Source organism: Herpailurus yagouaroundi, unplaced genomic scaffold (genome assembly GCF_014898765.1).
Source record: "Herpailurus yagouaroundi ecotype Mexico unplaced genomic scaffold, PumYag 197, whole genome shotgun sequence".
Taxonomy (NCBI): Eukaryota; Metazoa; Chordata; class Mammalia; order Carnivora; family Felidae; genus Herpailurus; species Herpailurus yagouaroundi.
The window spans coordinates 4,509,730-4,522,121 of record NW_024412428.1 but is presented as its reverse complement, the minus strand read 5'-3'; the positions used below and the strand labels follow the sequence as shown (position 1 = coordinate 4,522,121).

The 12,392-nt window shown below is 46.6% G+C and overlaps 1 protein-coding gene across 4 annotated transcripts in view; it reads right to left on the bottom strand.

Annotated features, from left to right (window-relative positions):
- LOC121012749 (phospholipid-transporting ATPase IB) overlaps window positions 1–10,598 on the bottom strand; it is a 651,500-nt gene extending 640,902 nt beyond the window's left edge. Inside the window, exons 1-3 of one of the 4 annotated variants that reach the window (XM_040448061.1) lie at window positions 9,886–10,598; window positions 3,735–3,809; window positions 95–232 (exon numbers count right to left, since the gene is read on the bottom strand). The gene's annotated coding sequence lies outside the window, so the exon portion shown is untranslated. Of the gene's footprint in view, window positions 1–94; window positions 233–382; window positions 548–3,734; window positions 3,810–9,885 lie in introns of those variants that run through there. The other 3 variants (XM_040448063.1, XM_040448064.1, XM_040448066.1) reach the window with 3 other exon arrangements.
- Window positions 10,599–12,392: the final 1,794 nt, after the last annotated feature.

Sequence of the window (12,392 nt, the reverse complement as noted above, 5' to 3'; positions counted from 1 at the left end):
GGTGGGGGGACGGGGCGGTGCGCAAGGGGGCTCCTCTGGGGCGCGAGCGCACCTCAGGGTGCCCTTTTCTGCCCCTGCCCGCTGCCTCTTTTACCTGTCCCTTGTTAGGTGGTGCGCTTGTCGCGTGGGAATCGTTCGGGACTCCTGACTCTGCCGGCTTCTCTCGGTTTCTGTTCTGTGTACATTGTGGTGGGATCGGCTGCAAAGAACAGGTACTTCTAAGGTGTAGGGTCTGGAAAACAGAAAACCTGGGTGTCCAGACTCCGGGCCCCCAGCCCGCCTAGAATTCTAGTTAGTGGCACGTTAAAACTGTGAGAAGCCCCTACGAATACTTAGCTCGCTTAGCTCACACGCACACACTCGCACACACACACCGACACACCTTCCATAGGAAACAAAATCAGTGGCAGGTGAGGTGATTTGTCCAAGGTCATTTGATCCATTTCTTACTGTTTTTACTCAGCGTTCAAACCGCACTTGGTCCTTCTGGGCGCAGTTCCATAAAGAGAGGGGGGAAAGGCTGAATGTTTAATAGCTGATGAAATTCCGACCTCAGAGTGAAAAGAGAAACATGATTGTAAGAGAGGCTGACCTTGCGTTTATTTATCGATGTGATCATTATACTAAATTTAGCGTAAATACCGGGGACGGACCAGGAGAGGAACAGAATTCAGCAGAAAGAATGGTGCCCCACGAGAAAAGGCCAGGCATCCCTCCAGCTCCTCCTGACTAGCCTCTGCCCCGCATTTTCCTAGAAAAACGTGCAGAAGGGATGGACAGACTGGCAACCTTAGCTTCAGGTGGGATTCCCTGCCTGCCCATTCTGGGCCCTCAGGGGGGAAAAAAAAGCGTTTCTGATAAGTGTGAATCTTCAGCATGGTATTGAGGAAGAAGAGAACTTTCTCGGTTGTGGAGTTGAGAGCTTCAGGGCAGAAGACGTATTCCCAGTGGGTCTTAGCTGCTGAGGGTGATCGTGAAGCAACTTCGTCCCAGCAGAGTCTGTCAAAAACTTTGTCGCTGATGATTCAATTTCCTACACAGAACACCCCCCTTGAGAGCTTAAGCAGAGCTGGAGACGACTCGGGTGAAAAATAGGGCTTTTTTCAACCCCGAATTTTAAGATGAAAAATGTTCTGCCCATAACCAGGTAGGAAAAGAAAGAGTAGATAGAAGTTATTTTTAATTTTTAAGAAGCTGAGTATGTTGAATAGAGGCCACTGCCTTGGCCACCACAGACTGGCTCAGTGCCTTCCCCTGATTTCCTGCATCCCTATCATGAAGTCGGGGCAGTGCTTCTGTTTCTTCTTGTGTGTATCTTCCGATAACCAAATCTGTCCTGACAACTTTGTAGAGAGCGGAGACAGTCCAGTTGGCCCACTGTGAAGATGACGTCGTAGGTACGAGGGCCAATAGACGGGCGCCTCACTTGAACTTGTGTTATCTCATTGACTGCCGTGGTTAACTTCCCTGATCTGACTGGCGGGGGTATCTCTCTGGGGAAGTTAGTTAAGGATGGCGTTTGACTACAGGATCCAGACCTAAATCTTACCTTTGAAGTCTTCTAAAGATACACCTGCACAAAGGACAGAAGCTAGCCGATGACCAGTATTTATTTGTTACTAGTCTCAGAACGCACATGCCACTATGGATCATTCAATAACCTGTGCTTGACCTCTCAGAGAAATGCTTTTACGCTTGTCAGGGGCAGCCTAGGCTAGAACCAAAGGAGACCAAAACGCTTGTAAAAAAGAGGAGCCAATGCAAAACAGCGACAGGGAAACATTGTATGTATACAGTAGTCAGAGAAATGCATTTTGTGTCTACCCCAAAGAAGCAAAGACTTGTCAAGAATGAGCCTGTGCCTCCATTCTCCAGAGTCACCACCCCAGGCATTCACAAGTCAGGTGACAGCAGCAGCACGCAGAAGGGAAAAAACCCTTAAGAGCTAGACCAAGAAGGACACACCGAGCTCCTGGCACTGTGGGTTGATAAATACTACGGAGCTAAGAGCAGTCCTTTCTGTCCTAAGGGATGACATAAAGGAAAGGGGGACCCGAGTTTTCCGTCCCTGAGAGCCAGCTGTCTCCATCCTCTCTATTCTGTGTGTCCTCTCCCTAAGCAGTGAGGTCAGCCAACGACAGACCCGGTCTCCCAGAGACAGTATGGTATGGGATGACGGCAGAAAGGCCGACACTGTTTTCCAAGGAACGAAATCTGCACGACTTCTCTGGGAAGCACACTCCCAACACTCAAGAACTAGGGTGGCCAAGCAATCCTTCCCTTCCTATAACCACCTAAAATTCTGTTTTCACTCAAGCCCGTTCTTAATCTTCCTGGTTCTAGAAAACAACCGGCTTGTGTCCTTCTGAAGTTCTTTCATGCAAATGAAGACCTGACACCATTTCTTAAGCCCCTTTCCTCAAACGAAAACCCCATTTCCTCTTAAAATGTTTACACATGAAAAAATGGTCATACATGTATACATATATATGTATATCATATGTATATAGACCTATGTCTATACATAGGGAAACATTTTTGAAAAGGAAATGGCATATGTACACCATATAAAAAGATATCAGTAGGGGCGCCTGGGTGACTGTTAAGCGTTCGACTTTGGCTCAGGTCATGATCTCACAGTTTGTGAGTTCAGGCCCCGTGTCGGGCTCTGTGCTGACAGCTCGGAGCCTGGAGCCTGCTTGGATTCCGTGTCTCCCTCTCTCTCGGCCCCTCCCCCACTCACGCTCTGCCTCTCTCCCCTTCAAAATAAACATTTAAAAAATAAAAATTAATAAAAAGATATAGATACGCATACAGTGTTCATCGGTGTACCTCCTCGCCAGCTTGAGGGACAATATAGTCGGAGTGGAAGCCACCACTAGTCCCTCACCACTTTCCTTTCCCTCTGTCCCCAGACCATTTCCTTTTAGGCTTTCTTCATAAGGCCTCCTTCCTCTCTCCCTGTTGTTATTTACACACAGGCTAAAAAGCAACTCTGAGAGTATTGGGCAAAAGATCCAGGAAAGAAGATGATTTAATAGAAAACCTTATTCTAACGCAGTCGTATTCAGCATTCTGTAAATGCATTCTGATGACTCCAAATTCCTCTAATTTTTACATCGTTTTTAGAGAGCACTTTCCCAAATTGGACATAGAACAAGAAATATTCAGTGGAACGGTCACTATCCTCCTGATGACCAGAGGGGCGGGTGTCGCAGGCCCCCTCCCCTTCCCGTTACTCGTTAGCACCTGTGTCTGGGATGTGACGCTGGCTGAAGCTGGGCTTTTAGCTGGGGCTGTCATCTCCTGTACTTCAACATGTCCTCTCCAGGCAGCTGACGCTTCTTCACAGCATGGTGGCTGGCTTCCAACAGTCCCAGGAGACAGAGTCGGGCTATGTCACCTTTTCTAACCTAGCTTCGGAGCGCCTGCGGTCTCCCTCCCACCACAACCTGTTTCGGAGTCGCAAAGGCCCAGTCAGTTCGAGAGGACAGGAAATAGACTCCAGCTCTTGATGGAAAAGAGGCAAGATTCTGGTGGCACGTAAGGATTGGAAACACCGTTGCAGCCATTTTGGGAAATCCAATCTATCAAAACCAGCAGCAAATAAATATAATTTTCATAAAACATAAGGGCGCCAAAATCATAAAATACATGGGGAAAAATTCATGAAAGATGTGCAAGACCTCCACATTGAAAACAAGAGACCCAAAGAAGAAAATCAAAGACATTACCTGATCTCAAGTCTTATTGTCATGCTAATGCTGATCAAGACAGCGTAGTGTAGACACATGTGCACAGACACGTCACTGAAACAGAATAGAGAGTCCAGAAATACCACTACATAACTCTGACAAAGGCACCCAAACAATTCAATAGGGAAAATAAAGCCTCGATCCCTTAACCATAACACAATAATTAACTCAAAATGGATCATAAACGTGATGTAAAAAACTAGCCATGTACAGCTTCTAGAAGAAACCATTTCTTAGACAAGACCTGGAAAGTACCATAAAAGAAAAAACTTTTATCAGACATCATCAAAAATAAAACTTCCGTTCATCAAAAAACAACACCAAGAAAATAAACAGGCAGGCACAGTCCAGGAGAAAACATTCACAATGCACACACATCTGACAAAGGACCTGTTCCTAGAATATATGAGTAACTCCTACAACTCAATACTCCCAAGACAAATCTAATTCGTTAATGATCAGGAAAATGCAGATTCAAACACGATGATATATCAGTACACAGCAGGATGCTTAGAAATAAAGATTAACAACTCCAAATACTGTAGGAGTGGTGATACTTGGCTGGTGGGAGTGTCCAATGCTATAACCACTTTGAAAAACTCGTAGCTTCCTACACAGTCACATATCCACCTTCCCTATGACCCAGAAATTCCACTTCTACATATTTGCCCAAGAGAAATTTACACATATTTACAAAAAGACTTACAAATGAATGTTAATAACAGTGGGGCACCTGCGTAGCTCAGGTGGTTGTATCCAACTCGATTTTGGTTCAGGTCGTGGTCTCACGGTTCGTGGGTTCAAGCCCTGCGTGGGGCTCTGTGCTGACAGTGTGGAGCCTGCTTGGGATTCTCGCTTTCACCCTCTTTCTCTGTTCCTCCCCCACTTGTGCGCTCTCTTTCTCTCTCTCTCTCAAAACAGGTAAATAAGCTTTTTAAAAAACTTAAAAAAATGTTAATAGCAGCTTTATTCATGATAGCCTCAAACTGGAAACAACCCAAATATCCATCAACAGGTAAATGTATAAACAAATTGTGATATATTCATATTTTGGGCTATGACTGAGGAATAAAAAGGAATAAATCACCAATATATACAGTAACACAGATGAATCTAAAAAACATAATGCTGAGTGGAAGCAAGATACAAAAGAATAAATAAAGTATAATTCCATTAAAGTAACCGGGTTAGGTCCAACTTCAAGTTCCTCGTGGTTTAAGCCCCATGTAAGCAAACCAGAACTTAAGTTTCGATGCTCTCTGTGCTTGGCTCCCCCAGAAAAGAAAGGCCTAGGTCAACTAATCAGCACTGGTCTGCCCGGCACAGATCACCTAACCCAGCTCCAAGAAGTGCCTTTGCTCCTTGTAAGGAAAGTAACCCTACTTTAACCTATTAGCAAATGCCCCGTCCAAACTTCCTCAATCCTGCTCACTTTGGTCTATGAAAATTCCTTGCAAGGTGTTCAACATCACTAATGATCAGGGAAATGCAAATCAAAACCACGAGATAGCGCCTCCCACCTTTCAGAACTGCTATTATCCAAAAGACAAGAAACAAGTGTCGGTGAGGATCTGTTGAAAAAGGAACACCTGGGCACTGTTGGTGGGAATGTAAACTGGTGCAGCCACTGTGGAAACCAGTAGGGACGTTCCTCGAAAAGTTAAATACAGAACTACCATGTGGGATGATCCAGCCATTCCACTTCTGGGTATTTATGTGAAAGAAACAAAGACACTAACTCAAAAAGATAGCTGTACCTCCAAGTTTATTGCAGCATTATTCATAATAGCCAAGACATGGAAACAACTTTATAGGTAGATAGGTACATGGATACATAGATAAGGATAGAGATATAGAGATTTATATATTATATTTATTATATTATACTATGTATATATTTATTATATATCATATATTCTAAATACATATGTAACATATTACATATTCTAAATATACATGTAATATATTATATAGAATGCACTATTACTCAGCCATAAAAAAAGAAGGAAACCTTGCCATTGCTGACATGCATAAGCCTTGATGGCATTATGCTAAGTGAACATCTCATAATGTCACAGAAATCTCACTCATACAGACATACATCAGAGATATCGCAGATTTGGTTCCAGACCGCTGCAATAAAGCAAATATCACAATAAAGCGAGTCAAATGAAATTTTAGGTCCCCCAGTGCACATAAATGTTATGTTCACACTATACTGTAGTCTGTTACGTGCGCAATGTCTAAAAAATGTTCATACCTTAATTCAAAAATACTTTATTGCCCCAAAATGCCAACCACCATCTGAGCTTCTAGCAAACAGTAATCACTGACACAGATCACCAAACAAACGTAGTAATAATGAAGAAGTCTGAAGTGTTGCAAGAATTACCAAAATGTGACACAGAGACACAAAGGGAGCGGGTGGTGCTGGGAGAGTGGTGCCAATGGACGAGTTCCACACCGGGCTGCCACAGACTTGCCATTCGTAAAAACCTCCATTAGCTGGGAAGCACAGTAAAGGACAATACAGGGCGCCTGGGTGGCTCAGTTGGTTGAGCGTCCGACTTCGGCTCAGGTCATGAGCTCGCAGTTTGGGAGTTGAGCCTGGCATGGGGCTTGCGGCTGTCAGGACGGAGCCTGCTTCTGACCCTCTGTCCCCCTCTCCCTCTGCCCCTCCCCTGTTCATACTCTGTCTCTGTCCCTGTCTCTCTCAAAAATAAATAAAACATGAAAGCAAAGGACAATAAAACAAGGCATGCTTGTATGGGGGGGTAGTGGAATGTGTGAAGGGGGTCAAAAGGTACAAACTTCCAGTATTAAATAAATAAATAAATAAATAAATAAATAAATAAATAAATAAATAAGGATGTAATGTACCACATGGGGACTATCGTTAAAAGTATTATATTGCATATTTGAAAGTTGCTAAAAGAACGAATCTTAAAGAAAAAATATTTGTAACTGTGTGGTGACAGATGTTAGCTAGCCCCCTTGTGATCATTTCACAATGTATGCAAATATTGAATCATCATGTTGTACATCTGAAACTAATATAAAGTTTTATGCCAATGATACCTCGGTAAAAAAAAAACAACAATCTCTTGCCTTTTTAAAGCTGTTTGTTTTCTATCTGCTGGAGTGAATGCTCCCCGATTCATGAACTGCAGAATAAAAACCTACCTGATCTAGTAAGCGGATCTGTAAATCATCTGTAGGAAATTTTCTTTTATCAGTTCTCTTTAAATGAAGTTTAAGAAAAGGCGAAAAACCCCTCTAAGGGTCATGTTGTAAAGACTTCTGAAAAGAGACTCAAGGGAACTTCCTGGGATGACAGGTTTAATTTTTTTTTATATAAAGGAATGGATATTGGGTGTGTGCATTTTTCAAAACACATCAGACTGTACAGTTAAGATCTACATGTTTCACTGTAAACTTACCTCAACTTTAAAAAATTTTTTTTAATGTTTATTTATTTTTGAGACAGAGAGAGACAGAGCATGAATGGGGGAGGAGCAGAGAGAGAGGGAGACACAGAATCCGAAGCAGGCTCCAGGCTCTGAGCTGTCAGCACAGAGCCCGACGCAGGGCTCAAACCCACGGACCGCGAGATCATGACCTGAGCCGAAGTCGGATGCTTAACCGACTGAGCCACCCAGCGCCCCTTACAATGTTTTTAAATGCTTGCACTAAGATACTCATAATAGCAAAAACCTGGAAAACAAGCCCAATGACAAAAGCATGAGCAAGTAAGTTAAAATTCTTTTTGAAGAATGTGTAATGGCTTGAGAAATTATTTATAACACAGTGTTAAATGAACAAAAGGGAAACATAGAACTGTATATATGTTGTGATCTATTTTTTAAAATTTTTAAATGTTTATTTTTGAGAGACAGAGAGAGAGAGACAGAGCTTGAGTAGGGGTGGGCGGAGAGTAGAGACACAGAATCCGAAGCAGGCTCCAAGCTCTGAGCTGTCAGCCCAGAGCCCGACATGGGGCTCAAACTCTGAGTCGAAGTCAGACACTGAACCGACTGAGCCACCCAGGTGCCCCCTATTTTTTAATATACATATATATGAACTGTGTGTGTGTGTGTGTATCCATATCTAAGGAGAGAGGTATTAAAATGTTAACTGTAATTCATTATTCCTGGATGGTGATTTCTATTTCCATCTCATGCTCTTTCAAATTTTTTACAATTTTGGGGCGCCTGGGTGGCGCAGTCGGTTAAGCGTCCGACTTCAGCCAGGTCACGATCTCGCGGTCTGTGAGTTCGAGCCCCGCGTCGGGCTCTGGGCTGATGGCTCAGAGCCTGGAGCCTGTTTCCGATTCTGTGTCTCCCTCTCTCTCTGCCCCTCCCCCGTTCATGCCCTGTCTCTCTCTGTCCCAAAAATAAATAAACGTTGAAAAAAAAAATTAAAAAAAAAATTTTTTTACAATTTTACAATAAGAAAGTGTTCCTTAAATGAAGTGTAGGGATATAGTGAGTCTATCAGCCTAACGTCGTTGCTATGCTACAATTTCAGTTGCAAGGGATGAACAGCAGAGTGATCAAAGCAAGCGTTGGTTGCCAAGCTGAACCGGGGACCAGAAGGGATGTCACAATAACAGAGCAAAGCACCTCGCCAGGAAACGCAACACAGCTGCTGAGTATTGGGGAGTTCAACAGCTAACCCGGCAGCTTGATGACAACTGAACAAGTGTGAAAGCAGATGAGCTAGTTTTATAATAGTGATAAAAATAGCTGGCATTTTTTAAGTGCTTACTCTGCACCAGGCAATGAGCTAAATGCTTGACTTGCATTTCCTCACTTCGTTTTCAAAACAATACAAATAGACAAGGACGTGATTCTCCTTAATTTGTGGATGAGAAAACTCGGGGTTAGGAAGGTTCAAGAGTTCACCCAAGATCACACAGGTAGGTAGTAAGTGGGGCCGGAATGTGAGCTTTTGTCAATTCAGTGTCTAGTGGCCCCATCCATAATTATCGTACCCTCCAAATTGGTCTTTTCAACAGAGGAGAAGTCACAAAAAAAAAAAAAAAAAGTGTTTCTAGACAGTCATAGTAACACAAACCCAAAGCATAGTTTTATATAAACAGAATGGAAGACTTTAATCAAGTATCTACATTGTCTTCCGCAGCTGCGGACCAAAGACTACCAAAAGTAATTACAGCTTTGAACACATGCCCTCTCCTACACAATATGAGTTAAAACTCAGAGTTGACTGAATTCTGGAGTTCATCAGATGAACATCTGTTGCTTTGTCATCTTTTATGACCCGACGTCTCTCCACTGCAAGGCTTTGGAGGGAGAGGGCTAACGATATCATAGGCTGCACCTATCACAGGCCACTGGAGTGGCCTGAGGAACCATGTTGACCAATGAGACGAAGTCTCCCTGAAAACCATGCCTGATCTCCCTTAGCAGTTTCCTAACAAGTTAAACATGGGGATCCTGAGTGGCTCAGTCCGTTAATGTCCGCCTCTGGATTTCGGCTCCAGGCACGACCTCACGGTTCACAGGATCGAGCCCGGAGTTGGGCTGCCCTCTGACAGCACAGAGCCTGCTTGCGATTCTTCCTCTTCCTCTCTCTCCCCGCCCCTCCCCTGCTCACACTGGTACTCTTACTCTCTCTCTCCCAAAAGAAATAAATAAACTTAAAACATAAAAGTAAAAAGTCACCCTATAAACCCAGCAATTTTGCTCCTAGAAATCCACTAAGAAAAATGAAAGCATCCATCCACACAAAAACTTGTATGCAAGTGTGTTTCATAATAGCCCCGTATTGAAAATAACCCAAACGTCCATCCACTGCTGAATGGATACAGAAAATGTGGTATATCCTTCCCTGGAATACTATTCAGCAATGAAAAAGTATTAATACAGGTTACAATATGGATGGTCCTCACTGACATAATCAAAGCCCCCCAAAATACCCTTTTGGCAAACTGATTCCTGAATATTGGAGAATCACTTGCATGAACATAACTTGAAGACATTTTGAGAAGTTAACATATAATATTTGGCTGGCCATCTGATTTATCATCTCTGTGGGCTACAGCTCCTTTAGAAAGATTAATGTTCACATCACATTAAACATTTTTTTTTCCCTGCTCTTTTCTACTTACTTGATCTGAGTTTCACAGGAGCAGCAAAGACAGATGAACGTTTTTTGAATTATTTAACAATCAGAATGCTTTAGGCTGCATTTTGGCAGAGTAACGAGAGTGCGCTCAGGCCACCCCAAGCCACTGTCCCCGTGGGGAAGGACAGGAATCCGCTCTCTGCAGGCCGGTCCCCAGACAGGAGCCCGGTGGGAAAGCTGGGACGGAAAGAAGATGGAGTCCGGAGGGCCCTGGAAGGTGGGGAGTGGCAGGTGGCCTCGGCTGGAGGTGTCCGGGGTCTCCCCACCGCGCTGCGCCCCGCTTCTGTGATGATGGAGGCGCGCCGCGCGCACAGCAGATGAAGCATCACCAGTGCGCATCCGAGCACAACGGCAACATACAGCATTTCAGTTAGGACTTCACTTTGGAAAACCAGTCTGTCCAATATGCCTAGTAAACATCCCCTCCCGTTCTGGAGAGCGGGGCGCGCGTTTCACGGGCGGAACGTGGAATCCGGCCCCTAAGCGTAGGTAACCGTTGCGCGTGCCCGGGTGCCGGCACCCCTCATCCACAGGACGTGGTCGCGTCCCCGGGCGGCTCTCCCGGCAACAGCCCGCCGTGTTCAAGGGGGCGACCAGGCCTGGGGTCCTCCTGCGCGTGTCCTGAGCCGTGAGAGGAAATGAGCACAGGCAGGGTACGTGCAGAAGAGCAGGGGGAGGCAGGAGAGAAAAGGCAGGAGTTAGGGCAAAGAGACCGAGCCCCTTCCCTTCCTCCCACGCACCCCGCCCCCGCGCCCTGGACGCTGCCTGCAGCCCGGAGCCCTGCCTCTCCCTGGAGCTCCGCCGCCGCGCTCGGGGGCTCCCCACTCCCACGCCTGCACGCTCGGACACCTCGGCAGGCCGCGCGCGTCCTCACCACCACCCCCGCCCTGCGTGCGCACGTACGCGGGTGCAGGGACCGACGCACGCCCCCGCCGGCACGGGCCAGCCCTTCCACGCGCCAGCCCTGTGCCTCCCCCCACCACCCGCGTTGCCCTGGGGCTCCTGTTCCTCCTTCCCTCTCCGCGTCTGCCCCCCAGCCGCCGCCGCTGCCACCGGGCAATCGCACGCTCCGTCGCACTCCGCTCCCACCCCTTCCTTACCCGCGGCCCCCAGGCAGTGCCGGCAATTTTACAGAGGTGCACGGTGGGCTCCGGTAAAGCTCCAGATACAGAGCCACGCCGGCAGCACCAGGGGGAGGATGCGGCTCTGAGACGCGGACCGGTCCGTGTGCGGTGGGGGACTGAGACGGGTGGGGGGAGGGGAGCCAGGAGGAGGGGTCTGGGGTGGGGAGCCAGGGGGAGGGGTCTGGGGGCGGAACCAGGGGGAGGGGTCTGGGGGGGAATCAGGGGGAGGAAGTGGGGCGAGAGGTCTGGGGCGGGGGTCGCGGCTGGCTGGGAACCCCGAGCAGAAGCGCAGGGATCCTCAGGCCAACCTGGCCGCACGGCGTTCCCAACTCGGGCCAGCTCTCCTCGGTGCAGCGGGTGCAGCTCGGACGCAAGGGGCAAGCCTGCCGCCAGCCGGTCAATAGACAAGGCATTGGGAAACAGAACCAAACGTCCAGAAGGTAAGGAAATCGAGATTTGCAGTTTAGAAAAGATTACCTTGAGGGGCACCTGGCTGGCTCAGGTGATAGAGCATCGGCTCTTGATCTCAGGGTCGTGAGTTCAAGCCCCACGCTGGGTGTGGAGCCTACTTAAAAGAAAGAAACGTGAAAGAAAAATCAACTGTGCCTTGGAAAATACAGCCTGTGGCTTACTCTGCCACCAGGAAAGCCTAATAGATGTTTTAAATACTTGATTTTTTTTTAAAGTCTGCATACCTTTGCTCATTAGAAAGACTAACCATTGTCTCATGTATTTATTGGTAGTGTTTTCATTTTGTGAATTGGCCCTTAATGTTCTTTATTTATTTATCCTTACTGTAAATATTTTCCCACTTTGTTACTTTTGTTTCAACTGGTTTAGAATGCTTTATGGGAGGAGTGGGGAGGAGCAAGGCAGGGATGCTCCCCCAACCCCCACCCCATCCAGCTCTCCATTTACCAGAGTTCTCTGAGAGTAAGCCATAAACATTGGCTCTGGCTAACTTAAACAGAAATACAATGTTTTTAATGTTTATTTATTTATTTTGAAAGAGAGAAAGAGAGAGTGGGGGGAGGGGCAGAGAGAGAGGAGAGAAAGAATCCCAAGCAGGCTGCGCACTGCCAGGGTGGAGCCTGACTCGGGGATAGAACCCGTGAACCGTGAGGTCATCACCTGAGGTGAGATCAAGAGTCGGTGGCTTAATGGACTGAGCAGCCCAGGCGCCCCAAATAGGTACAGAATTCATGAAAGGACATGGGCCCTTCACATAACCGCAGGCAACTGGGAACATCAGAGCCTTGGGAAGGGCTCCGCTTTTGACCCCGTGGACCCCGGCTCCAGATTCACACTTCTCAGACAGAGTCTGAGTGGCCAAGGCGTGGTCAGCAGCCCAGCCTGCAGGGACTCT